This window comes from Trichosurus vulpecula, chromosome 7 (assembly GCF_011100635.1).
Source record: "Trichosurus vulpecula isolate mTriVul1 chromosome 7, mTriVul1.pri, whole genome shotgun sequence".
In the NCBI taxonomy this organism is placed as follows: domain Eukaryota; kingdom Metazoa; phylum Chordata; class Mammalia; order Diprotodontia; family Phalangeridae; genus Trichosurus; species Trichosurus vulpecula.
The window spans coordinates 101,034,197-101,060,334 of NC_050579.1; the positions used below are offsets into that span (position 1 = coordinate 101,034,197).

The 26,138-nt window shown below is 38.8% G+C and overlaps 1 protein-coding gene across 2 annotated transcripts in view; it reads right to left on the minus strand.

Moving 5' to 3' along the window:
- Positions 1 to 26,138, minus strand: part of SCAF8 (SR-related CTD associated factor 8) — a 271,710-nt gene that overhangs the window by 69,982 nt on the left and 175,590 nt on the right. The gene's annotated exons all lie outside the window — the stretch shown is intronic.

Below are 26,138 nucleotides of genomic sequence, written 5' to 3' on the forward strand. Positions count from 1 at the left end.
CTTATTGGCCTGCCTACCTCTAGACTCTGATACTATGGAAAGATCAGGCATAACACAATAGTGTAGGAAGCTGATCTACTTTGATAAGATCCCTACCCAGCGCCATCTGTGGGAATGACAGAGTAACGCTTCCCTCCACCCGCAAACCCCACCATATACATTCAGTCTGGGGCATCTATCTCTATACAGCAAATTTTCTTATACTAACATCATATTAGAGAACTAGCATTTCAAAGAGGTTCAAAAATAGTCATAAAATGTTTGTATCTTTAATATTTTTTGTTGTTCAGTTGAGTCCAACTCTTCCTGACCCTGAAGACCATAGCATGCCAACATTATCCACGGGGTTTTCTTGGCAAAGATACCAGAGTGGTGTGCCATTTCCTTATTCAATGGATTAAGGAAAACAGAGGTTAAGGGACCTGCCTCAGTCTGCACAGCTAGTTGTCAAATTCAAACTCAGAGCTTCCTGACTCCAGGCATGACAAGTTATCTGCTGAGCCACCTAGCTGTCTCCTAAGCAAACAGAGGCTAAGTAAAAAATGTCTGAGGCCACACTTGAACTTGGGCCCAGCATCCTTACCCAATGAGCCATCTAGCTGTCTCAAAATCTAAAAGTCTTCAACATACCTGAGTCCAAATAAAGCCTTTCTCTTAAACGGAAGTGGAAAAAAGTGGATTTGGCTATTAAAATTTAAAAGCCCAATACTCTTTCTGCTTTTTTTTTTTTTAACATCTTAAGTTTATAACAACGGCTTAATGCAGTTTAATTTATTCCCACTGTCTATATTCTATCTTTGCTGTAAGACCTAGGAAGCATTCTGCTTTTTGGGAGTGGGGGGGTGAAAGGCCACATACATGTTCTCTCAAATGGACTAATAGGTACATAACAGCTACAAAATATATTAAAAAGAAACAATATAGAGCATGATTTTTGATTCTTGCAATGTAATTCAAATAATTACATAGCTTTTATGGCTAGCTTTTTGATACAAGGCAGTCTCTCAGGCCACATCTGCATAATTTCAAACTTGGTGGGAGTTTATTTTCAATTTATTCAATTTATTTTCAGTAAAATAGAATCAAATATTTAGCACTAGAAGGGGCTTAAAGAGGTCACCTAATCCAACCTTTCCATTTTACAGATGAGGAAACTGAGGCCTATGCTGCTAGATAAAGAAATCTGACTTCTGACTGACTGGTTCATTTCAGGATCATTATAGACTGTTATTAATGTCATGGTTAATGAAGTGGTTGTACTTTACAAAATGATACTTGTGGGAAAGAGAGAGTTAGCATCACTTGAGGGGACTGCCTATAGAATGATGACAGATTTTCTTGAGTACTGAAAAACTAGAAAATGATACGTCACAGCAACCGGAAGGCTGTCATAGCAATTGGGTTACTTCCTTATTTCTCTCTAACATTATGTCTAAAAAGATGCCAAACACAACTCACTAATTCAGTCAACGCAAATGTTTCAAAAATTAGACAGACTAGTTGTCATTTTGCCAAGAACACGACTGAATTTTTCACTGGTTGTTTTGGCATTGTATCAGCATAGCCTTTGTGAATGGTGTGAGTGATAGCCCACCCAACCCCATAATCAAGCAAAACAAGTACAAAGAAATTTGACATTTAATCTAGATTATCCCAAAGTTACTGCCAAACCTTTTACTCTTCAAATGTTGATTATTTAAAAGAAATAGACCAGCAAATTCACTAGTTTGATTCTGTAAATCTGTAATACTGTACTTGAAGATCTGTTCTTAAATTTGGGCAAAGCATAGACCATATTGCAGCACTGATTGTAGTGAATGCCCTTGGGAAATCAACATTTTGAGACAGAGGCAAAGAGTTCAAGATGGAAAAATCAATTAAGAAAAGAAAAACTTAGATTTACTCAGATAGGATCATATAAAATGAGATACACATACTCAATAATAATTAAATTTGTATTTCTCCTACACGCCAACTAAGAAAAATGCTTTGATGCAAGAACTTAAAAAAAAAAGATGCTTCATCTGGGATAATTATGGTAAGAGAAATTAGGAATGGAATTATGGTAATTTAACACTTCTGCTCTGGCAGGCATTTTTAAGAACCTGATTATTGGGGCTGCTTAGTATTACTAATAACTACCTGCTAATTAGTGCTATTTGACAGAAAGGCTGAAAATGAATACAAATGTATCATTAGATATGACAAAGTTGTTAAATGACCATCAAATACTAGAGAAGCCCCAGGAGCAAGGAATGTAAATATATGGATAATTGTTGAATGGGTAAGTTCAATGTTCAAAATATGACATTTGCTTAGCTGTTAAAATGAACTCACTATTATTTATTAAACTGCTGAATTCTCTATTGTCCACAAAGCACTTGTGGCTCATTTACAATTACCAACTCTATGCTGTACCACTGTGCTAAGATTTGACATGTGCTATGGAGCTATAGTGTTCTTTCTTAGTAATTAACTATTAAAGAAGTAAATTCTAATTAAAGAATTAAATACAACTGAATGCTCCAAAGCCTAGGCAGAGGAGAGAAAGCAAGATCTAGAAGAAGGAACAGTAGCCTTGAAGTCAGAAGGTTTGGGTTCAAATTCCATCTCTGCCACTTGCTAGCTCCATAACTGAAGTCGAGTCATTCAACCTATGTAAACTTGCTTACTCATCTCCAAAATGGACACAGTAATCCTTGAATAACAGGGCTCTTTTGAAGACCAAAGGAAACAATATAAGTAGAATACTATGTATGGATGCACTGTTAGTATTATAAACACCTAACCTAAATCTTACTGGAGGTAGGAAGAGAATCTCCTAACAGGTTTCTTCACTTGCCATAATGAAAGCATTCTTTAATTTTTTTTAATGCCTTCATTCTCAAAACACTTCTCCTTCAAATTTTCTCCATCCCACTTCCCTCTCCCAATCCTAACACAGCCTATGCTGAGTGAGAAGAATTGCCACCAATGAGCCATGGGGAGAAGGAAAAAAGTACACTTAATACTTCAATAACAACACTCTTTCTCCAGGAGTGTCCTTTGAAAAGCCACACACATCCCAGCTCTGATCCTTTCAGGGGAAAACATACTTATTATACACATAGAAAAACACATACATATATACACACATACATAAAAACATACATACACATGTAAACGTTATACATGTATGTGTGTATATATCATAGAAGCGGACATATACAGTACTTTAAGCTTTGTAAAGCACTTTACAGACATGATCTCATTTGGTCCTCACCACAAATTTGGGAGGTAGATGTATATGCCTTCTAAGGAGTAGCTGTTGCGGGATTCAAATTGCCCTGATAACCCTTGCAAAGACTTCTGATGCATGGATGGAGACAGAGATTCTTCACCAGCCCTAGATGAGGGAAGGGGCAGGGAGGAAAAGGTCATTTAAGCTGTCTTTACATGCCCTTAAGGCAGACCTCTTTCCCAGTGGAGAATCAAGTTCATTTAGAAATGAAATAATGTAGAGTTCTATGAATTCATTAATCTCCTTAGTGTCTTAAAACATATATTTTTAGGAAAGGTCATTTGTGCAAAATAGCCTTATGACATCCAGACAATTGACAATGCAACCTCAATCGCATTGAGGGAATTACAGTGGAACCCTAGGGCTAAGCGCGAATGCATTTTACATGAGTGTGTACATTAGAAATTGTTATTTTTAGTGGTAAGGTTAAAAGGGCTGGATTTTGAGTTTCCAGGGAGGCCACAGGCACTACAAAATTAATGAAGTGGTCTCTACAACCTACTCTATTAATATTTATTTTTGACGTATCTATCATAACATAGAATGCATATAACTAAAGAAACTCAAATTTTTAAAAAAGTAGAACAGAACCTTTAAGATCAAAGTTATAGCACAATAATTTTAATAGGCTGCTTTCCAAAGACTTTTAAAAAAGTTTCTTAACTTAGACATAAATTTTACAGAGTTGCCCCTGCTTTGTACAACAGCTATGGTCTGGAAAAGCTGTGTTCCAATTATATTACAATATTTAGAGTTGAAAGGTACTTTTAAAGATTAAGTACAACACCTTCATTCTAAAGATAAGAAAAGTGAGGGCCAAGGTAAGGGAAGGAGCTTGACCAAGACAGAGGGGAAGAACCAGGATTCAAACCCAGGTCTTATAATTTCTGAATCCGTGTTCTATCCACTTCATCACACTGCCAGTTCACATATGTAAGGAAAGCACGTTTTAATTTCTTTTAATAAAGAAACTGCAACATTAATTCCTTTGTAAAGGATCCATTTGTAAATAAACAATCATCGCATTTATCTGCTGGTGGCAAATTTAGATTATTTGATATTAGGTTTGCTCTTTTTATGACTGAAATGGTTAGATTACATGGTCAGACTAATCAATTATGCGGAGGTTGGCCTTTAAGATAGCTGCCAAAAATGGTTTTGAAAATAGACTGCATGATAGGAAAGGTGCATTGCTCCTTTCAGAGACTGACTGAAATTATCTTGGGTGGCTAACAAAACAGCTTGAATAACTAGGTAACTACTGCCTGAATGGCTAGATTAGGAACAGAGGCCTACAAGTCAAACCACAAAATCTTATGCTGTGGGAGGCCTGAAGATGGAGTTGGCAATTTCTAGTGACGACTCTTTGAAGGGCCAGCTGATCCAACTGGTGTAGGTTCAGTAAGTATGGTATCTTTCACATACAAGCACTGCCAGGGTTGTATAGTATAAGCAGTGCTCATTTCTGGTTTTCACTCAAGATAATCTGGCGGGAAATTTCTAGCCTCAATCCTACCCTAGCTTAGGATCTTCAATTTTGTTCACTAATGAGAAAATTCTCCCTCAGTTGGGGTGAACATTCTTAAGGCCCTGAAGAAGGAAACAATGGATTTATGAGGCCAAAGAGAAGTTCAAGTCAAGTTAATTAGTATTTATTTACCCAGGCAACCTGGTGATGAAGTGGATAGAGCGCCAGGTCTGGAGTCAGGAAGACCTGAGTTCCAATCAGGCCTCAGGCATGAACTAGCAATGTGACCCTGGGCAAGTACTTAACCCTGTTTGCCTCAGTATCTTCATCTGTAAAATAAGCTGAAGAAATAGCAAACCATGCAAGTTATCTTTGTCAAGAAAACCCCAAATGGGGTTATGAAAAGTCCGACACAACTGAAATGACTAAACAACAAAAAGTGCCAGGCACTAGGGATACAAAGAAAGGTAACAAGATAGCCATGGCTCTCAGGGAATGTATATTCTAATGGGGGCATATACAAGATATCAACAGAATAAATAAAAGGCACCCTGAAAGGGGAAGGCATTGGCAGTAGGAGACTTGGGGAGCCCTCCTGGAAAAGGTAGGACTTGAACTGAGTCTTTAAGGAAGTCAAAGAACTAAGAGGCAGATGTGGAGTGGGCAGAGCATTCCAGGAGGTGCGGAGGTATGGAGATGGAAGATATGGAGCTGTGTGAGCAGACTGCAGGTCAGCCAGTGTGGCTGAAATCTAAAGGGTGCAGAGGAAAATACAGCATAAGGTAACTGGAAAGGTAGAAAGGGGTCAGATTGTGAAGAGCTTTAAATGCCAAAAAAGGCATTTCTGTTTCATTTTGGAAGTAACAGGGAGCCAGCGGAGCTCAGTGCAGGGAAGAGAGTAACGTAGCCAGACTGCTGTTTAGTCTTTTTTTTAGCTGTGTCCAACTCTTCATGACCCTGGTTTTCCTGGCAAAGATACTGGAGTGGCTTTGCCATTTCCTTCTCCAGCTCATTTTACAGATGAAGAAACTGAGGCAGAGGTAAGTAACTTGCCCAGGGGCACATAGCTAGTAAGTGTCTGAAGCCAGACGTGAACTCAGGAAGATGAGTCTTCCTGACTGTGCCACCTAGCTGCCCCTTGGCCACACTTGCATTTTAGAAAAATCACCTTGGCAAATGAGCAGATGGGTTAGAATAAAGAAAGAGCTAAGGCAGAGACCAATCTGCACAGCATAGCATTAGTTTAGGTGAGATGTGTTAAGGGCCTGAACTAGGGTGGTGGTTGGGTTAGTGAAAAGAAGGAAATGTATGTTAGAGATGTTGTGAAGGTAAAAATGATGGCATTTGGCAATGGATTGGATATGTGAGGTGAATGAGACCTAGGGAATTCAGGATGACACAGCTGGGGGCTTGGGTGGCTGAGGGGATGGTGAGGTCCTAGATAATAAAAGGAAAGTTGGGAAGGGGAAGTTTTTTTGGGGGAAAATAATGAATTATTTTGTATTCTCTGAGTTTGAAATAATGATAGGACATTCAAGACTAGAGGTCCAAAAGGCAGATGGTAAAGCTGGAGATCAGGAGATTAAGACATCTGGGATTGATCTAGGAATGATCTGAATAGAGATAAAAACTGAACCCATAGAAGCTAATGAAATCATCAAGTGAGATACTATTAAAAAAAAGAGAGAGAAGAGGACCTAGGACAGTGAAGTGCCCAAGGAAGATAATTTTAATTCTGTAGCACGTTGTTTGCCTGTCAAGTTACTAGGTGTAGGGAAATACCTATGAGCAATCTTTATAGCTTTAACATTTTAAAACATTCACATTTTTGTCTTCCCAACATAGGAAGGCACTTATAATATTCATGATACCAGATAGTCAAGTGTTGCCTCAGACAAACTAAGACCTGGGAAAGACCTTAGCTTAAGCAGGCCAAGGTCTCCCATTGCATCTGGGGCCATCTCCAGTAGTCCTGATCTATATCTTGCCACTGGACCCAGGTGGCTGTAGAGGAGAGAGTAAAGCTGGTGACTCTGCACAGCCCTGCCTCATGTAAATCCAATTCACTTGCAAGTCATGACATCTCCTTCCTGATGTCATGGTCCTCCTCCAGAACAAAGGACAAACAGCAACAATTGCCAAGTGTAATGGAGGCTGTTGGACCTGAAGCCAAGTAGAGCTGGATTAAAGTCTTGACTCTGATATGAACCAGCTATATGACCGCTATATGTCACTTAAATCTCCCCCAAGCCTTGGTTTCCTCATTTGTAAAATGGAGATAAATAATGTCTGTACTATAGTATTTACCTCACAAGGCTGTTGTGAGGCTCAAATGATGGATAATGGATATAAAGGGCTTGAAAATACCATAAATGTCAGTTATCATTAATAATACTCATAGGTCAGCGATGGCTGAAGCTACAGACATAATTGTTACCCAAATAATTTCTTACTTTTAAGAAAAGGTTGCCATTTGAGGACTTCCTCACTCTAATTCATTGATTATGAATATAACCGATAAAGGAAAATGGATTTCTTTCCGGAAATGCATGCTTGTAAACTTGACCAGGGTTGCTGCACATTTGTAAATGGGGGCATTTGAAGTCTCAAAGTAAAAGACTGACATTTGGGAGAGGCTAGCGTTAGCCCCATTAGTCTTCAAATGCTTTGCCCTCTTGCTAAATTTACTCTTTTTTTTTTTAATGTCCAATTCAAGTATCATCTGAGAAGCAGCAGAATATAATAGAAAGAACAAAGGATCTGGAGTGGGAAGACATACATTTGTAGGACCCTCAACTTTCTCATCTAAAAAAATTGGGATCATAAAACACGACCTACCCGTTTCACAGAGATGTTATGAGGAGAACATCCTATACCTTGTAAAGCACAATAAATGTGAGCAATTACCAACTCCCTCCTGAAGCCTTTGGAGGGTATTTCAATGCACTGTAGTCACTCTCTCCTCTGCAGTCAGCACCACAGTCTAGTCCACAAATTTGTGACGTATCACTGACGATTGCCTTGGTATTTCAATCTTGGGTTATTATTTCATTTTTCAAATGTGTATGTTTGGTCTCCATAACCAGATCATGAAGCGGATGGAGGAGGTAGTTTTTAAGCTCTAAAATCCTATGATCCAATAACCACTCCAAATCGCATTTAGTGAGTATTTCGGTCTTAAAAGTTTTACCTATTTCCTGGATTTTTTTTTGGTAGGAGGGGGTGGAGAGAAAAGAACTTCTTAACAGACTGTTCCAGGAGAAAACTCACATTGGGATCCAGCACACTGTTTCATTCTAGAAGTAACTGTCTCCTTTGCAAGGGCAGAGCGGAAGGTGGTGAGTGTGAACTAGGCATTGAGCTGGGCCCTAACTTAAATGCTTGCTAAGTTTAGGAGGACTAATCAATGACATAACAGGCCCAGGTGCACCACTTTTGTATTAGAAATTTTAAAGGATATAAGCCAGTGACTTTACCTTTGGAATGGGGGCTAACTACAGAGGTTAGGCAATTCTGAACTTTCCCCAGCCTTTCTAAAGGGATTTTCTACTCATTCTCTAAATTAATCAGTATTAATTAATGCAGTTGTTAGTTCTCCCCCCATCCCAAAGTTACTTTGTTTTCATTTTGTATATATTTCATATTGTGCTATCTTTGAATATGTTGTATACTGTCCCCTCCCTTCAGGGAGACCGTAGGTTGCTTGAGGACAGGAATTGTTTTTAAAATTGCTCACACCTGCTGTTTTGTTTTGGCTAACTTTCTGCTTCAGTCTTTTTCAAGGAACCTAAAATTTGGTTGTAAAAATACTATTGTAATAAAATGCAGTGCATTTCATTTAAATAGGAGTTCTCAACATGGGATAGGTTAACTCATTTATTTTTAGCATTGGGTGTATTCTTTAGAAGTTCTTTGGATTTTATTTTATGTCCTTAAAAACATTATTCTGAGAAAGGACTGGCTTTATCAGATCTCTAAGCAGGTTTATGACACAAAACTGGTTAAAAACTCCTTATCTAGAGTAAGGCTCAAAAGGTGAGGTGTGTACATCATCTGTGAAGATGTCTCAATTGCCACTTCCCTTCCTATAGCCTTATGAGAACTTCACACCTAAAAATACTTTTAATTTCCATAGCACACCTGTTGTCAGATCATCTAAAACATCAATAAGGTATTGCTTCTGAGAATCTGTCCAATGTACCTCTTACACTTACGCAGTATAACATGACTTTAAACTGAAACACTATAAGGCAACACGCAGCAGTGAATAAAATTATAACTATTCAAAAAGCATAGTGCAGTGGTGAAAACTGCTAACATTTGAAGTTAGAGGATCCAGATTGAAATCCTTACTCCACTATTCCATGTCCTTTATGCTCTTGGACAAATCAGTTCATCTCTGTGGACCTCACTTTTCTCATCTGTAAAATGGGGGTGGGGTTGGACTAGATGAACTCTAAGTTCTCTTCTGATTCTTTTTTTTTTCCAAGGGAAAAGAGAAAGTTTATTAGGGATTCACCATAATGGGCCACCTTAAGAACTGCCCCCCTCCACCCCATGATGCCTGCTCTCACAAGCGGGCCAGATTCAATCTACTGAGCTAGACTGAATCTGAGCTGAGTTCTCTTCTGATTCTAACTCATTTATACATTATTAGTAGCGAGAGAACTTAAAAGAAGTGGCCTCTGTTTCCAGGAATACCAACATCTGTAAATAAATGGACAATAGCACATGACATATCCACCATCTTTGAGAAAGCTCAAATGTTTTATCAATAATTCCATTGGTTGCTTATGGGAAAGAGGTGTTTCTTTTAAAAAAGAAAGGGATTCTGAAAGGAGCTGGATAAATATATTTTTCTACAATGGCTCTACTCTTTGAAAATCACTAAATAATACCATTCCTGTTTCTTAATTCTCTACTAATACTACCAAAATCTTTTGTCTTGGAAAATCTTTCTAGCCTTGACATATTTTTTCTCTCTCTCTCTCTCTCTCTCTCTCTCTCTCTCTCTCCTCTACCCCCTCCCTCCCTCTCTCCAACTGCTACAAATCAGGGCTTATTTACTTTTTTATTGATTTTTCAGACTTAAGAAGAGGATGGGGAAAATATCAATGATGCAGATTAAAAAAAAAGTGTCATGCATTTTCAGAGAGCTAGTTGTTATCAGCACACCCTGCAACAACTATCAAGTTTTGTTGATGCTTCTTTCCTTTGCACTTTCTCACCTCTGTTCCTTCCTTTCCATGTCCATTATCACCCTAGTTCTGCCTTCACGTTCAAATTACTGAAATAGCCTAACTTGTCTCCCTGCTTTCAATTACTTTTCATTTCAATCTATTTGAGACAACACTGATATACTAATCTTTCTAAAACACTTTTTCATTGCACCTATTCCTAGTTCAAATCTTAAAAACTTCAGTTGTTCCATGCTGCCTAAAGGATAAAACTCTTAAATTCCTTAGTATGGGATTCAAGATTTTCTAAAACTCCGGCCTCCTGATGTTTCCAGACTTTTCTCACATCACTCCTCTTACACAGATTCATTGCTCCAGTAATACTGGCATGCCCATCCACTGTCCTTCCTTGACTGTTTGAATGCAACATGAGGAAGGCAGTGACTGGTCAGTCATATACAAGGCACATCTCTACCTAGTTAATTTTTTTTCAGTACATAATAGGTATTAAATAAATGCTTGTTGACAACTTACTCCTTCTCTTCAGATTAATTTTCCTGATGGCCTCATCTGATCCCTGGCTTACATTTAAATTTTTAGTACTCAAGAGTTCTATTCCTCAATAACATCTTTAGTTCTACTACATCCATGAAGCCTCTTATCATTCAAAAAACCTAACTCGCCTACATGGAAATCATCATATGAGGCTAAAATCCCGTACCTTTGACATGAGTCCATGTTACTTCATTATATACTCAAGATTTAGAACTGATTATTTTTCATTAAGTTAGATTTCATTATTTCAGATGATTTAATTCTAAATGATTTTCTAGACCCATCATAGGTTTTAGATTCTTTTGATTTATAAATTACCCTTTTACTATTGAACTAAAGCATCTTTATAAATCGATTTTCCTACAAGGGTTTTTTCTCCCAGCAGTAACTGGCAACAGTGGGCATATACTTCCACATGATCATTTATTTCTTATTTCAAGAGAAAGAAATGAACCTCCGGTTACAATAATAGTATGGTAACATATTGGGACTCACCCTCTACTTTTCTCTTTATATCTAGCTCCAATATAATAACAAAATAATGATTTAAAAAATCATTCTCATTCAGAGGCTGGTTTGATCTCTTCTTTTCACCCTGCTTACCCTGTTTGTTTTCAAATCTGTTTCAGACTTCTAATACATCTCTGATGTTTCCCAAACTGTCTAGGCAATTTTCTCTTTTAAAATATCTTAAAATTTTGGTACTGAATACAGACAAACTGAGCCCAATATGATCATTTGGCACTCATACAGCTCTTTGTGTTTTCAAAATACTTGGCATTCATGTAAATTTCTCTTCTTAGTTCAGTAAGCCAGGCTGTTATGCTCAGTTTTTTAAAAGATTATGCTGCTGTCAAAAGTATATATTCTTTGAGTTGTTTTTCCAGAAGTGTGGTAAGTTTGTCTAGTGCCATCTGCACTCTCTTGCGAAGTCCCCTTTGGTAAAATGGAACAAATTTGCCAGAAAGCTGTCCAGAGCTGAAGAGTCCCTATGGTCTACAGAACAGTTTTTCTTTGTGCAAAGCTATGTAACACTTACATGCATCATATCTGACTCTGGCCTCATTAACACTATTCTCTAACTAAACAAGCTAACAGCCTCACAAATCAAATAAAGAAAAAGTTAGCATTAGATCTCAGGTATCTAGAACATTCCAGAACACCTAGGGAACATGGTCAATCAGGTTATGCCTGTGAACTACAGGGTTCGTGCAGCTACTTTGCCAAATAGATGTCAAAGAGAGACACCTAACGTCCACTTCAGTGTATGTACTCAGGTCTCCTTTATCTCTGAAGCAAGTTATAACTTGTATGTGCTTTTAGAAGGTCTTTAGACTACCAGGTCTAGGCCTGACATCTGGGCAAAGTCAAAAACCACTCTGGAGTCTGGGATGGGGTGGTCCTCTCCCACTATTTTCCTCTGATAAGTTTTCATGGAGGCATACCCAAAAGCCAGGCCATGTGTGGGTGTTGTTTTCTTGGAGAGATGAAATTCAGCACTGGAGGCACAATGGCTTAGATTTGAATTCCATTTGAGACACAACAGCTCTGTGTCCCTGAAACCCTGAAATAGTTAAAAGACTTCTCTGGATCTTAGTTTCCTCTTCTACAAAATGAGCAAGTTGGCCTTGAAGACCTCTAAGGTCCTTTCTAACTTTCAATCTGTAATCCCATGACCATGTCACCACTCCTTGGAAGGTCAAATTGTTCACTAGAACCTGACAGCCTTTCTAATTTTGGTTTCTTTGCTTAAATGACTGATATGGCCTATATGCTCACAGATTCAATAACATGTATGTATGTACATATGTGTATGTAAGTATGATTAAGATCCCACAGAATCAGAGAGTTGAAAGAATTTAAGGAAAAAATTCTGGATTTGAAAAATTTTCCTGCTTGGTTTCCTTTTGGTGTTGATACCTGAACCAAGGAATTTTGACCTTTGAAAATTCTATTATTTTTTTCAGGGAAATTAAACATTTCTGAATAAGATACATATCATCTCTTTCAAAACATCCCTTTAAATATTATCTCAAGTGAACTCAATTGAATGTCTTCATTATTTTCAATTCGACAGTATGAAATCATTTAGAAAAAAATTTTACATAGCCTCAGTGAGCCATCATAGCTCTTGCTGCTACTCAACAATCCTTCTCTGCCCTAACTCCATGTCATTACCTGCAGTGACTGTTTTAAATCCTTTGCTCTCTCCTTCTGCATGCTCTCCCCCAACTGCATGCCCACTCCACTTACTTAGAGCAAATGCTGGAGTTCTTATTTCACTTGAATGATTAAGGCCATCCATATGAGCTCCCTCAGTCACCCGGGTAACTCTGCGCTGGGCTCTCTTTTCTTCTCCCTCTATACCACTTCACTTGGTCATCACATCAGCTTCCACGGATTCAGTTATCATCTCCACTCAGATAATTCTCAGATTGTTTGACCGGTGCTAACCCCTCTCCTGAGTGCCAGTCTCATGTCTCCAACTGCCAATGGACATCTCAAACCAAATGTCTCATGGAAATACCAAATTCAACATGTGGAAAACTGAACTCATCTCTATTACTCTTGAGGGGACCATCTAGTCACTAGGCTCAGAACCTAGATGTCATCTGCAATTCTTCCTATATCCAATTAGATCCCACATCCCGGCATTTCTATCTTTGGAACATCTCTTATATGTTCCTTCTTATATTCTTCCTTCTTTCCTCTGACATTATACTTATCCCACTGCATCCCTCATCACATCGCACCAACACTTGCAACAGTCTGCTGGGTGGCCTCCCTGCCTCAAGTACCTCCTTATTCCACTCCAGTCCGGATGTCAAATTTTCCCTAAGCACAGGCCTGATCATGCCACCCTGCTATTAATAAAATTCAATGGCTGCTTTCTACCTCTAGAATTAGAATCTGTTTGGCTTACAAGATCCTTCATTACTTGCCCCCCCATCCCTATTTTTCCAGTCTTCTCATACCTGATACCATTCCACAGATTCAGTGACACTGGCCTCCTTGCTTTCTTCAAACAAAACAATCCATTCCGGGCTTTTTTCACTGCATGGAATATTCTTCCTTCTCATATCTACCTGCTGACTTCCTTGAAGTCCTGCCTTCTGCAAGAAACCTAAATCCTCCTTAATCTTAGTGCCTTCCCTCTGAAATTCTCTCCAAATGATCTGGTATATATCTTGTTTGTAAATAGTTGTTTTCACGTTGTCTCTCCTGTTAGATTCTTAGCTCCCTGGTAACAAGGAGTGTTTTTGCCTTTTTTTGTATCATGAGCATGTAGCACAGTGCCTGGCACCTAGTAGGAGCTAAATAAATATTTGTGATCTGATTTGTTTCTCTTACATTCTTCAAAGTGTCTCAACATTTCTCTCCTTCCTGCTCAGTTCACTTGAAAAGGAGGTATCTCTGCTCTTTATTAAAGGAAATGTTTTTTCCTACGTCCAGTATCTCAACTCACTTCTTCTACGACTCTGCACCAGCATGAGTCTTTTGTCTCATGAATCTTAAATCTCTCCCCCTCAACTGGCTAATTTCCATCTGTCTACAACCACTCTCATGTCTCTATCTCAAAAAACAAAACAACCCCACCCCCCAAAAAACAGGGGGAGGGTTGTGGAAAGGGGAGAACTGTGCCTGGACTTGTAATTTCATTGATTGGAGGAATTCCCAGGTGAGAACTCTTCTCTGTAAATGCCTTCTCTGAAACTTATAGTCTAAGGAGTTGCTCAGAACACTAGGGATAAATGACTTGGTAAGGGTCTCATAGCCAGCATGTCAGAGGCAAGACCTGTACCCAGGTCTTCCTGGCAGGCTTTCTATCCACTTTGCTGTGCTGCTAATGCTCTTAAAAAAAAGCCTTTCCACAAATATTTTGGTGTTTATGAGGCCCACCTTTTTCAATTATTGATTGGCATTCTTGGGGTTTTTACACCTAGCAAGCAGTGGGGCCTCTATCAAAGAGTATGGTCATTTTAGTCACTGGATATAATTCTAAATTGTTATCTAGAACTGTTGGACCAATTTTCACCTCCACCAACAAAATATTCCTGTGCTTGTCCTTTCACAACCTTTCCAATTTACTAAGGCGGGGGGGCAGGGAGATATATTGGGAAATACTGGTGCCGTAAGAAAAAAGAAAGCAATCAAAATTTATTTTAAAAATAAAATATACACATGCATTTCAGTTAACCAAAATAAAAGTCTATAAAAAGAAATAAATTTTAAAAATTAAAAAGCCTTCCCTGTAGCCTTCTACCATTTAGCCACCATCTTTTTTCTTTTCACCTCTTCAGTGCTAAATATCTTTAAAAAGGGGTAGATATCCAGTTCAATTTAATCCAATAAACATGTTTAAGTGCCTAAGACAGGTACTTTGTGCTATAGGCTGTTGTTTAGCCGTTTTCAGTCGTGTCCAAGTCTCCATGACCCCATTTGGGGTTTTCCTGGCAAAGATACAGGCGTGGTTTTCCATTTCCTTCTCCAGCTCATTTGACAGTTGAGGAAACTGAGGCAAACAGGGTTAAGTGACTCGCTTAGCATTACATAACTAATACTCATTTGAGGCCTGATTTGAACTCAGGAGAAGCAGTCTTCCTGACTCCAGGCCTGGTGGTACGTATTTGTGTTCCTTTGTGTTCAGTCACTTCAGGTGATAGGTACAAACTCTAACTTCCCACTATACTCTCTCCAATCTTTCTTCCAGCCTTCTACAAAAACTATTTTTAAGGTCACCTTTGCTAATTGACAAAATCGATGAGGACTTTTTCATTCCTCATCCTTACTGAACTCTGTACAGAATCTGACCCTACTCTCCTATCCAAAAATAGGTTATAATATCCAAGACTGTCTGAATCTTTCCACTTTCTCAGGTCTTTTAGCTAATTAATTATTAGTACATTCCAGGCATGGTTGGTAGCCAATGCAAAAGCACAGAGGTATGAAACTGAATGCCAGGTATGAGGAACAGAAAAATATCACAACATTCATCAACTTTACCCCAGGGAAAGCCCTTAGATCTCACCTATGAGCTACTTATTCTTATTTTGATCAGAATTTTGTTCATCTGTTTTTCTGTTTTTTTTTAGGACTGATTCAAAGCAGAAAAGTAGATAAGGGGTAGAGGGATTACTGCTCAATGTAGGTGTATTGACGGCAGTGAGGAGTGACACTTAACATCTGAAAAGCAAGGAACCCAGGAGACAGAAAACCCCCAAAATAGACAATCTCAAAAAGCATAATAGCATGGGTTATTTAGTATAGGGACAAATAGCCCTAAACAACTCATTTAAACTATCTTGGTCTATATTTCCTCATCTATAAAATAGCGGTAATAGTATTCATGGTGCCTATCTCACAGGCTTGTTGCAAAGATTAAATGAGATAACGTATATAAAGTATCCTGTAAACTGCAAAGCACTAGCATCATAGATTGAAGAGGGCATGCATTTGGAACCTTTTATTTCATAGCTGATTAAACTGAGGCCCAGAGAGGTCAAATGATTAGTTCAAGGTCCCAGAGCAGGTAAGTGACAGAACTGAGATTCAAACCCAGGGCAATTTTCTCCAAATCCAGCGTTTTTTCTACCAAACCATTACTGCCTCCCTCTATATATACAGCTATTGTTATTATTATCATTACGCAGCTCAAAAGCCCTGAGGAACATCATTATTATAACACAGTACAGTGACTGAAGTTCATAATGATGACCCTAATTCATCAAGAAAAGGTTAAATTATGTTCAGTATTCTCTGGTTGAGAAGATAGGGTGGTACATTTCAAAAAAGACTTCTTTCCAAAGTGGTTTTAAATAAAACAAGTTTTTGATGCTAAGGGATAAGCTTTAATTATCTGGAAAATTTGCCTATATGGAACATTTTATTCACAAGCAACACAGAAGGAGACTTTATTTAATGTGTGTGTTTTAATGTTATTAACAGAGACAGTAAAGAATGTGTGAATATTATATATGTATCCTCTTTAAGTGTAAACATTCCAGGAACTAAGTTCCCATGCTTCTTGAATATTTGCCCCTGCTCCACAGAGCAGCCTTGAAATCTCTTGATGTTCAGGATATAGTTTAGGGGAATAAACCTAAGTATCTGACTAGAAAGGAATCAACCAAGTTAGATAATCTGGATATCAATTATAATTAATTAGCTAATTAATCACCACTCTTTAGAGATGCCCATAGGAATCTGCAAAGGGCAACCTTCTTGTCACAAATTTCCAAAGTAAATGAGAAAGGAGTTTACTGGTTAACAAGACTAATACTCTGAATGTGGGGGAGGGCGGAGTCTGAATTCAGAGAACACACAGACGTATCATTTGAAGATGCCAAGTTCTGTCCTCTACCTTTGGCCCACACAGAGACAGAGGGAGCTATGCAGGTTCTGGCTTGCCCTTTAATTGCATCTAGCTCTCTTTCAAGTGTAATAGCCTTTAATTTCAACAAATGCCCCTTGAGAGGGATAAAAATCTTTTAATGAAATAAAAAACTGATGCATTTTTTCTTTTAAATATGGACAATCAAAACTTTCCACAGACTTAAACCGTTCAAAGGACATTTGACCTCATATCTCCATGCCTCTCACAGAAGAAACTACAACTATACCCTGTGTGTTGTATAACTACATTCGCATACGGCTATGAAAGTTCTTAACAAGATTTGTGTGTTGACCATATGTGATCAAGATGGTAGTCCACATGAATCTCTCCCCCTATTTATGCTGTCAAGTTGCTTTTTTTTTCCTCCTGGACTATGCTATTTTACATGGCAATCAAAATTTACATTTCTTTGTGGGAAAAGAAAAACATCATAGCTAGAAAAGGTTCCTGAATTTTCTGAGAACCAATTATTTTAAAAGGTCCATTTAATACATTAGGATTTTTTTTTCTTTTCTTCAAAGAAACTAGTTAAAAAATAAGGCAATTGCAAAAGGGAAGTTTTGTGGAATTGAGAATCCACAGAACTGAAATGTCAATTATTTGCTTGTTTTTTAGTTTTTGAAGCTTCTCTCATGGATGAAGGATAATATCCATTATTGGTAACATCATATGTTAGGAAAGAACACTGGATTTGGAAACAGAAATCTGGGATAAAATCCCAGGTCTTCCACTAAGGGTCACCTGGGTGACTTTAAGCAACTTTTTTAACTTCTTTGGGCCTCAGTTTTCTCAGCTCTAAGATGAGGGGTTTGGACTAGACGTGTTCTTGAGCCCTTTCCAGTTGTAAATCTGCGATCCTATAAAATAGCACACACCACCTGGCATGTTTGTCCCCAGATACATGAGTCTATATGGCAGCCATTCCACTCTGTGTTCTGTACCATGTTTTCTACTCCTCCCTGCGTTTTAGTTTCCTAGCAGGTAAAACCAAAACAGGTTTGCAGGCTCAGAAGATAGTCTGCTCATTCTCTCTCTCAATCCCAGGTCAGGTGGTATGTAAATACTCTAATAAGGAGTGTGGAAGTGGGCTCATTTGTAAGCATTTATTAACGGCTTACTGTGTGCCAGGCACTGGCCCAGTGTCATGGGGATCAGAGATAGGGAACTTTAAAAATCATTCTAGTATCACCCCTTTATTTTACAGATGAGGAAACTGAGGTTCAAGGAAGTTAATTAACTTGCCCACAGTAACACAAGTTGTAAGTAGAACAGCTGGGATTTAAACCCAAGTTCTCTGGGGCTCTACACTATTTAGGCTTTCTCCCCACTAATGGCTCTATTAGAGTACTTCCCCCCCCCCCCCATTGATCATGTGTATTGTACAAAGTATCAAATGTATAAATTATATAGATCACCTAACCATATTGCTGACGGGGACCTTTAGAGATCACACTCCTCACTCAGGTGAGGAAACTGAGGCCCAGAGAGGCAAAATGACTGGACCAAGGTTATATAGCTAGCTATTGGGAGAGTTTGGTAGAGGAGGAAGCCGCCTAACCCAAAGTACAGATTCAGAACAGGAAACTAGGACTCCTGAGCCCCAGGCTAGTGACATAACCAGGCAACATCACATTGTGTTTCATGCTAGCTATAACTATTATCATATAAAATACAATTAATTTCAAGGAGATTCCTCTACTTTGTCTAAAATAATCATTTGATGCTGGTGAAGGGGTCAGTTTTGAAATCTTCTATTCATAGGATATGAAACCAAATGTAATCTTTCTCTTTCTTTTTAAAGACAGAAAAAAGCTGCATAGATCAATAGTTTAGAAGAGACACTCCCGGCATCTGGCTAACACTCCTCCATGTTTCAAAAGTCTGCAGGGTGCATCTGTGAGCAGTAATGAGCTTCTACTGCAGATTAACCATTCTGTGACAGCAAGCTGTCCTCCAATTAATGTTCCAAATAAAGTTTTATGCCAAGAGCCTTCATCTTTACAACAGATAGACTGAAATCCAAGGCTCTCTGGGTTCCTGCTACTTAGACAAAATGTCTTTTTGCCTTTTACCACCCTCACAGATCCATGGTTAACGAATGGGCTACAGAGAAAAGGGGTTCAATCCTATGTCAAGTTTCCAGGGAATATGTCAGTTTTCATTAGCACTGTGATATTCTGCCTGTCCTGGGTCCTGCCTCTAGCCTCTAGCCTCTTCCCCCTTCAATCTATATGTAATAATGGGCAAAGTTGGCTAGCACCACTTTGATCAAATTGTTCCCTTTACTGAAACTTTAAAAAACTGCCTTCTGCATCAGTTTGAAACTTCCCATCAAAGACTTTAGGAACCCCAGCAGTTACCTAGATCCACTTACCTTCATCTCTAATTACACTCTCCTCTCTAGCTAAGCAAACCCTTGGTTTTCTTAGGCATGCTCCATTTTTTCTGCCTCCATGTGGCATATGCCATCTTTACTTCAACTACCCTTTCCATACCCTTCTTTCAAAAAGCACTGTCTTTCCTTTATGCAAAAGTCTTAAGACTCAAGTTGTGCAAAACCATTTTTTAGGTAAGATACTCTAAGCCCTAGGTACTCTCCCAATGTCATGTCACTTTTAATACTATAAGCTTTTCTACGTTATTAAATATTTGTTATGAAATTGAAACAATAGTTCAATCTAGAATTAATGTCTGAATGTTTCATATCACTCTTTTTTTGACAGACAAAATCATCAGAGGATGGTGTAGACAATATATACTACTGCAACTTCATGCTTAAGAATCTAAAATCAATTGAAGTAAATTCAGCAATTATTTATTGAGCATCCGCTATGAGTAAGACACTGTGCAAAACAACAGTGATAATAAGAGGAAAGTGACAAATCGTCCCTCAATTATCTTGAATTCTACTGGAAATACTAAAAGCACAGGAAATGTAATATTTCTTGCTCAAAAATGGAACAAAGAGAGGGAGAGAAATTTCCCTGAGGTCAAGACTTGGTGGAAAGTGGAAAGAGGAAAAGAATTAAGTAGGTAAGAGGAAGAGGATGACTGAACAAGAGTGAAAGTGAGTGCCAACACAATGAACCAAGCTATCTGTAATGAAACACGGAAGAAATGGGTAAGAGGAATATAGTGCATATCTAACTCCTTAGAAAGTAGTGAGAGAAAAGTTGCTCCAGAGGTTGGGTCAGCCAGATTCTCATAAGCATCACCTAATGGCTCCTAGGATGGGAAGGTCTAGTGGGCTAAGACTGACCACGGCTGTCTGGTAGCTCAGGTCTGAGATTCGTCTAAAATGAGACATTCATAGTCCACCCAACAAATTAGTAAAAGGAGGTTTACTTAGCCATAGCAGGGGGAGGATATTAAACAGGGATACGACACAAATTGTGCTGAGTGCAATTTTCCTGTGCTTGATCATGCAGCTAATTTGCTGGTCAGAAGTCTATGGGAGGAGTTCCTCAAGACTTTGGCTCCCCTTTTTTTTAAACTGAGGTGACTAGAGAGACCTGAGCCTTCATCCTCTGAGTACAGTTTTCATGCCTTCCAAGGAAGAGAAACCAGTGGGGGTCTATATAAGACATTCCTACCATCACAGAAGGGGAGGCAGCAGCTATTTCTACATCATTTTGTTACAGTGATTTAAATGGCCTCAATCTTCTCAGTGAAGGAGAACTTTAGATCGTCTGCTATAAATGCAAGGGATGTAGGTGTGGTAGGTGGAAAAAAGACTAAAAAAAATCTGAATATTCATTGTGAGAAATGAGAGAGGGTGCTGTTAAGTATAAAGCAGAAGCATTGCTGAACAATAGTAAGTACGGCCCCATCTGTGGTAAGTACCATGAACTTGTAGTACATCATTTAGATTTTATGATTTTTTTTTCCAGGGATGTTTGGCAGCTGTGGAGCAAAGAAAGGGAAATCAGAGGGTGGAGGTTACCAAGAAGTGAGAAGTAGTATGTCAAGAACAGTAGAATAGGGAGACAAAGGGTAGGACTAGGGTGGTGGGGAGTGAAACATCAGTGTGGCATACACATTAGAATGCTAAGGCTAGAATGGAAACAAGAGAAGCCAGGGATGGAGAAGATGGGCTGAAAAGATACGTATGACCTGAAGTTACAATAAAGGCAAAGAATAGATTCAATGTGAAAGTAAGAGTTGGATATATGAAGGACAATAAGAACATATTTATAGAGTATTTTACGATGTGGGAAGTGTTTTCTTCCCAACACCACTGTGGGGAGTGCAAATGTCATTATTCCAACTTTACAGATGAGTAACTGAGGCTCTGAAAGGGTAAGGGATTGCCCAGGTTTGCATAGCTCATCAGTCTATGAAACAGAATTTGAACCTATCTCTGAATCCAGTGCTCTGTTCAGCTTACCACAGTGCTTCTCAAGATAGGAGGTTCTGTTTTGGGAGTAGAATTCAATTCCTGGAATACACTGTGTGTCAACAGGTTGGCGTTTGTTGAAATCATGTGAGGAAGGAGGCTTTTGGAGTTGACAAGGTTGATAAAAAGTGTGATCATTACTGGAAGGGTCAAAACGAGATTAATACTGAAGTCTCTGAGGGAAGTGGCAGGGTAAGAGGTGGAGAGTAAGTGCAGGAGCCAGACACTAAAGTCATACAAAAAGGCAGGTGACAAGGTGAGTGGAGAGAAGGATAAGCAGTGAAAGATCTTGCGGAGACAGAAACAAAAAACATTGGCAACTGCTGGGATAAGTTGGGTGAGAGCAGTTGAAGATAACACTGATGTTGCTAATGTGGGTGACTGAATGCATGGTGGTGCCTTTCACAGTTCCTATTGTGGTCATGGGGTGTTTAAGGTCCCTATACTGTATCAGTTGGAATGCCCAATAAGCAGTTGGTGAGGGAAGACTGGAGTCAGGAGAGGGCATGCTGCTTGTTTCTCATGCGTTGGGACTGAACACCTAGGACTGGGGAACCAGACATGACAGAAACTGGGTGTAAATTAATGTGACGTGCTCTGTTGAAAAGAAGTAAAACAAAAGATGTGACGTGCTCTGTTGAAAAGAAGTAAAACAAAAGAGGACTTTTAGAAATTATACCCCCCACCTCCCCAACTAGAACTTTTGAAGTATTCCTCTACTAAGTCTTACCCTCCCATCTCTTCTGTCTCTTTATGGAGAGACAGATCCTTGCAAAGTCCGAAGGGGTGAAGAGGCTGCTAATCTAATTCTCTAGAAAGACATGAGGCTTCTGGGTACTCTTGCTACCCCGCAACTTCTGCTCTTGCTCTTTGATGGAAAGATTGAGGCCAGTGTGGAGGAAGCTCTACATTGCCACGGGAAAAATCCCATATTGAGGTTCAGACAACCTGGGATCTGACACTTCGGACTTATAAGACTTAAAACTAGGTTTCATCGTCTGTAAAAATGGACGTGAAGAATACGCGCGCTACTGCAGAGGGTTGCGGTGAGGAAAGTGCTTTGTAAACTTTAAATAACTAAATTATTACATGTTATTATTGCTAGGGCCTCGGGAAACCCTCAAAAAGCTAGGCTTGGATTCACCTGGCATCCGGATGCTCAGGACTGTGGTCACTTTTGCAGGGTTTGGCTCAGTTGGGAAACTCTCTGATCCTTCAACTTTATAGACTGTAGGATCCTTTGTTCCAACAATACCTAGCGTATCAATAAGCACACGGTCTGTCAGCCCCTCATTAATATTTTTAGCTGATTGGATTACTACAGAACTTCATCTCAGTAACCAACGGTGTCTTCAAAGAATTGCTTGGTGGTTTCTTCATTAGACCCTCATGGCATTTCTTCTGGCTACCTATCCTGCCCTAAGTTTCAGAACAGTTACTGATCGGTATTAGTAGAGGGAGTTTCGCCATCCGTCGCCAGGAACTCCCTCCACAAAGGAAATCATAAGTCCAGATCAAAATAAAAATGATAATAATACAAAGTAGAATGTGATAAGGGAGAGCAAGGGAAGATTAGCCTTTTTTAATAGAACAACACAAGGATGTCATCTTCTTTAAAATGTCCTATTGCTACGTGACTGATGTAAAATCATTTTCCTCATTTTCCTCTCTTATAAAGGCAGGCCTGTGAAGTGACTAGAGAGCTAGATTCAAAGCCAGGAAGACTTGGGTGAAAGTCTTGCCTCTGACACTGGCTCTGTGAACCTGGAGAAGTCGCTTAATCTCTTGGTGCTCTATGCTTTAAGTCACAGAGAAGGTTGCTACTCCCTCACCTGGGAGTTTTCTTTGCAAATGAAATCACAGGTCTAGTTCCTATTCTTATTTCCTATTGTGTCCGCACCTGTTTTCTCACATGTTGTATCGCATAGGACTCTTTATCTCCAGATTTCTCATGGTACTATATTCATTTCTTGCTTTTGTACTGACAGTTGTGGCATATTCTTAAAATAAACCTTCCTGGAGTTTTCTTTCATTACTTGTCATTATGTTGCAGAGTTCCCCTTTACAAAATCAACGGGTTTCTCCTGTGAAGGGAGACCTGTCTTTGCTCCAGGATTGTTCAGATTAATATCGAAGCCTCAGGTTAGAACAAATATTCAACTTAATTGCGTGCTTGTGATGATATTCTGTGCCCATTTCTAGCCAATTAAAATTAAGGTTGGTAACTTTAAATAGCATTTCCTTGGAGAATATGAGGAATGTTCAGGGCTTTCCAAAAATGCCTTCTGTAAATGGTTTTTGTTCATATGCCATGACTGCCAAGTATTTTTACTGCATTAAGAATGCTGCTTCAGCTGCATTTGAGTAGAGTAATGGTGATCACTAATGGCCTGCGCTGAGTTAATCATAGCTATTCATTCCCTGGAAACAAGTCCGAATATAAGCCACCCTCATTTCCCATTTAGATTCCTGAAGTATAGCCATTCCAATATACACAATCTATAACCTCTATTTGTTGGAATTAAATTAAATACAAAATATATGCTCAAAAAACCCTGCAGTCCACAAATATGTGGAAATTGAGGATGAAAAGAGTCATGGTTTCCAAATAGGGCATCTTTAGGAATATGGATTTAAAGGAAAATTAAATCTTTGAATTATCTCTCCTACCTTTTCCATACAAACTAGACATTTACCCACTACCCTATGGTGCTGAATATGTATGTACTCTATCACCCATCCACCTATTCTAAAGACAGACATTTTTTATTTTCATAATGTGCCTGAACCCTCCTTCTCTACCACAAACCATATGCATTAAAGGCTTTCTCTCTTATTCCCACAGTCCCCCAGCTATAGGTGTTATGGCTTACAATGTCTTTTCAACACCCACACATTACTCAGAGGAGGAAGCATGGAGGACATCCAGTGGGTGAATGTGCTCTTAGAACCCAGAGGTAGGAGGAGGAGAATGGGCCTCCTTTTAAAAAATGTAGAGAAATCATTAAAGTGAACACAGGTAGTCCTTAGTGACTCCCTTTTCAGTAAAAACCAAAAAAAAAAAAAAAACCAAAAACCAAAAAAAAAAACCAAAAAAACCCCAAAAGAACCCCAAGCCAAAAAACAACCCAAAACCTGTGCACATAGTTTCATCCTGGCATACATTATGCTTTTCATGTAACAAAAATGAACCTAAGTATTTCTTTGGAAATTGAAAATCTTTTCAAACAAAATAGACAATTTAGTGTGAAAGGCTTAGGGAGACATTTGGTGTTGAGAGGACTCTTTGGCACTATTTTTCTTCCTTAAAAAGTGTCAGTGAGACCTGGAATCCAATTTTCTATAATTGCAATATACAAAGTTTGGAGCACAGTCCTATGCTGTATTTTCCTCTCCCAGAGAAATGGAATGTCAGACTGGGAAGAGATCTTGGAGGTCAAAGTATCAGAGGTTTAGATCAGGAAGCGACCCGAGAGTCTATTTAGTCCAACCCTGTCATCTTACAGATGAGGAAACTAAGGCCCAGAGAAGTTAAAGTGACTTGCCTATGGTGGTACATGACAGAGCCAGTTCAAATCCTGTCTATAAATCCTGGGCCTTTCCTCACTGGTCCTTCTAGTCCACCATATCTGTCAAGCTTCCCACCTACAACACAGTGGGACTTTAGCTTGAAAATTTCCACTGAGAGGGAAGCAACTACCTCCTGAGGAAGTCAGCCTGTTTCATTTTTGTACAGCTCTGATAGGAAGTTTTTCTTTACATTGGGCCTATATTTTCCACTGTGCAACTTCTACCCACTGCTCCTACTTCTGTTCTTGAGGGCCAAGCAGAAGAAGTTCAATCTCTCCTTCACAGGATAGTCCTTCAAATACTTGAAGACAACTAACATGTCTCCCCTAAAGCTTCTGTTCTCAAGGCTCAACTCCCCAATATCCTCACCAGATCCCTATGTGACAAAATCTCAAGATCTTGCGATTTACTATCCCGATTGCAGTGTCTGGATACTCTCCAGTTAATCAACATACTTCCTAAAATAGAGTACCCAGTACTGAATTCATGTTTGAGATAAAGTCTGATCATGGCAGAATACAGTGGGGCTCTCACCTATCATATTCCAGATATTATGCCTAAGATTGTGTATGACTCCATATCACAATGCTGACCTATTGAGCTTACAACTCCTCTAAAAGCCACACATATTTTTCAAATGATCTGCTGTCTAGCCAACACTCATTCCTTTCATCTTGTATACATGAAGTTGATTTTTTTGAAGTCATGTATACTTTACACGGATCCCTATTAAATTTCACTAGTCTCCCTAAGAATTGCTTAGGAAAGGAAAATAAAACTTCTATTTGACTCTTGTTATATTTATATATGTATACTGAATTTGGAACAAAAAGTTGAATTTGTGGATAAATAGAAAATACTGAGTATAGTAAAGATTAAGGAATGAAACATTCTATGTAAGTGAATTTTTTCATATAACTGAAATATACCCTCTGTAATCACTGTTTACCTATTATTGATAGAAATCTCTATAAAATGTATTTTAGACTGTCCTAACTTAAACAGAGAATACTTATAACATACTTCTACACAGATACTTAGAACTATCTTAGACCTCATTAGTGAGGGTAGACCCTCCTCCTTTGTAGATCTTACAACCTTTTCATTCCTCATTAGCCTGTGTGATTCTCAACTCTCTGTAAATCTCCCATATAAGTCACACTTAAGATTTTGTAAGACTTTCTTTTGGGTCTTTTAATGTGGTTCAATTCCTTCAGCAGTATGTTAATTAATTGGCCATTTGGCAATGATGGAAAAGTGAAAACAACAGTTGGTTATAGGCAGTCTAAGAATTGTGC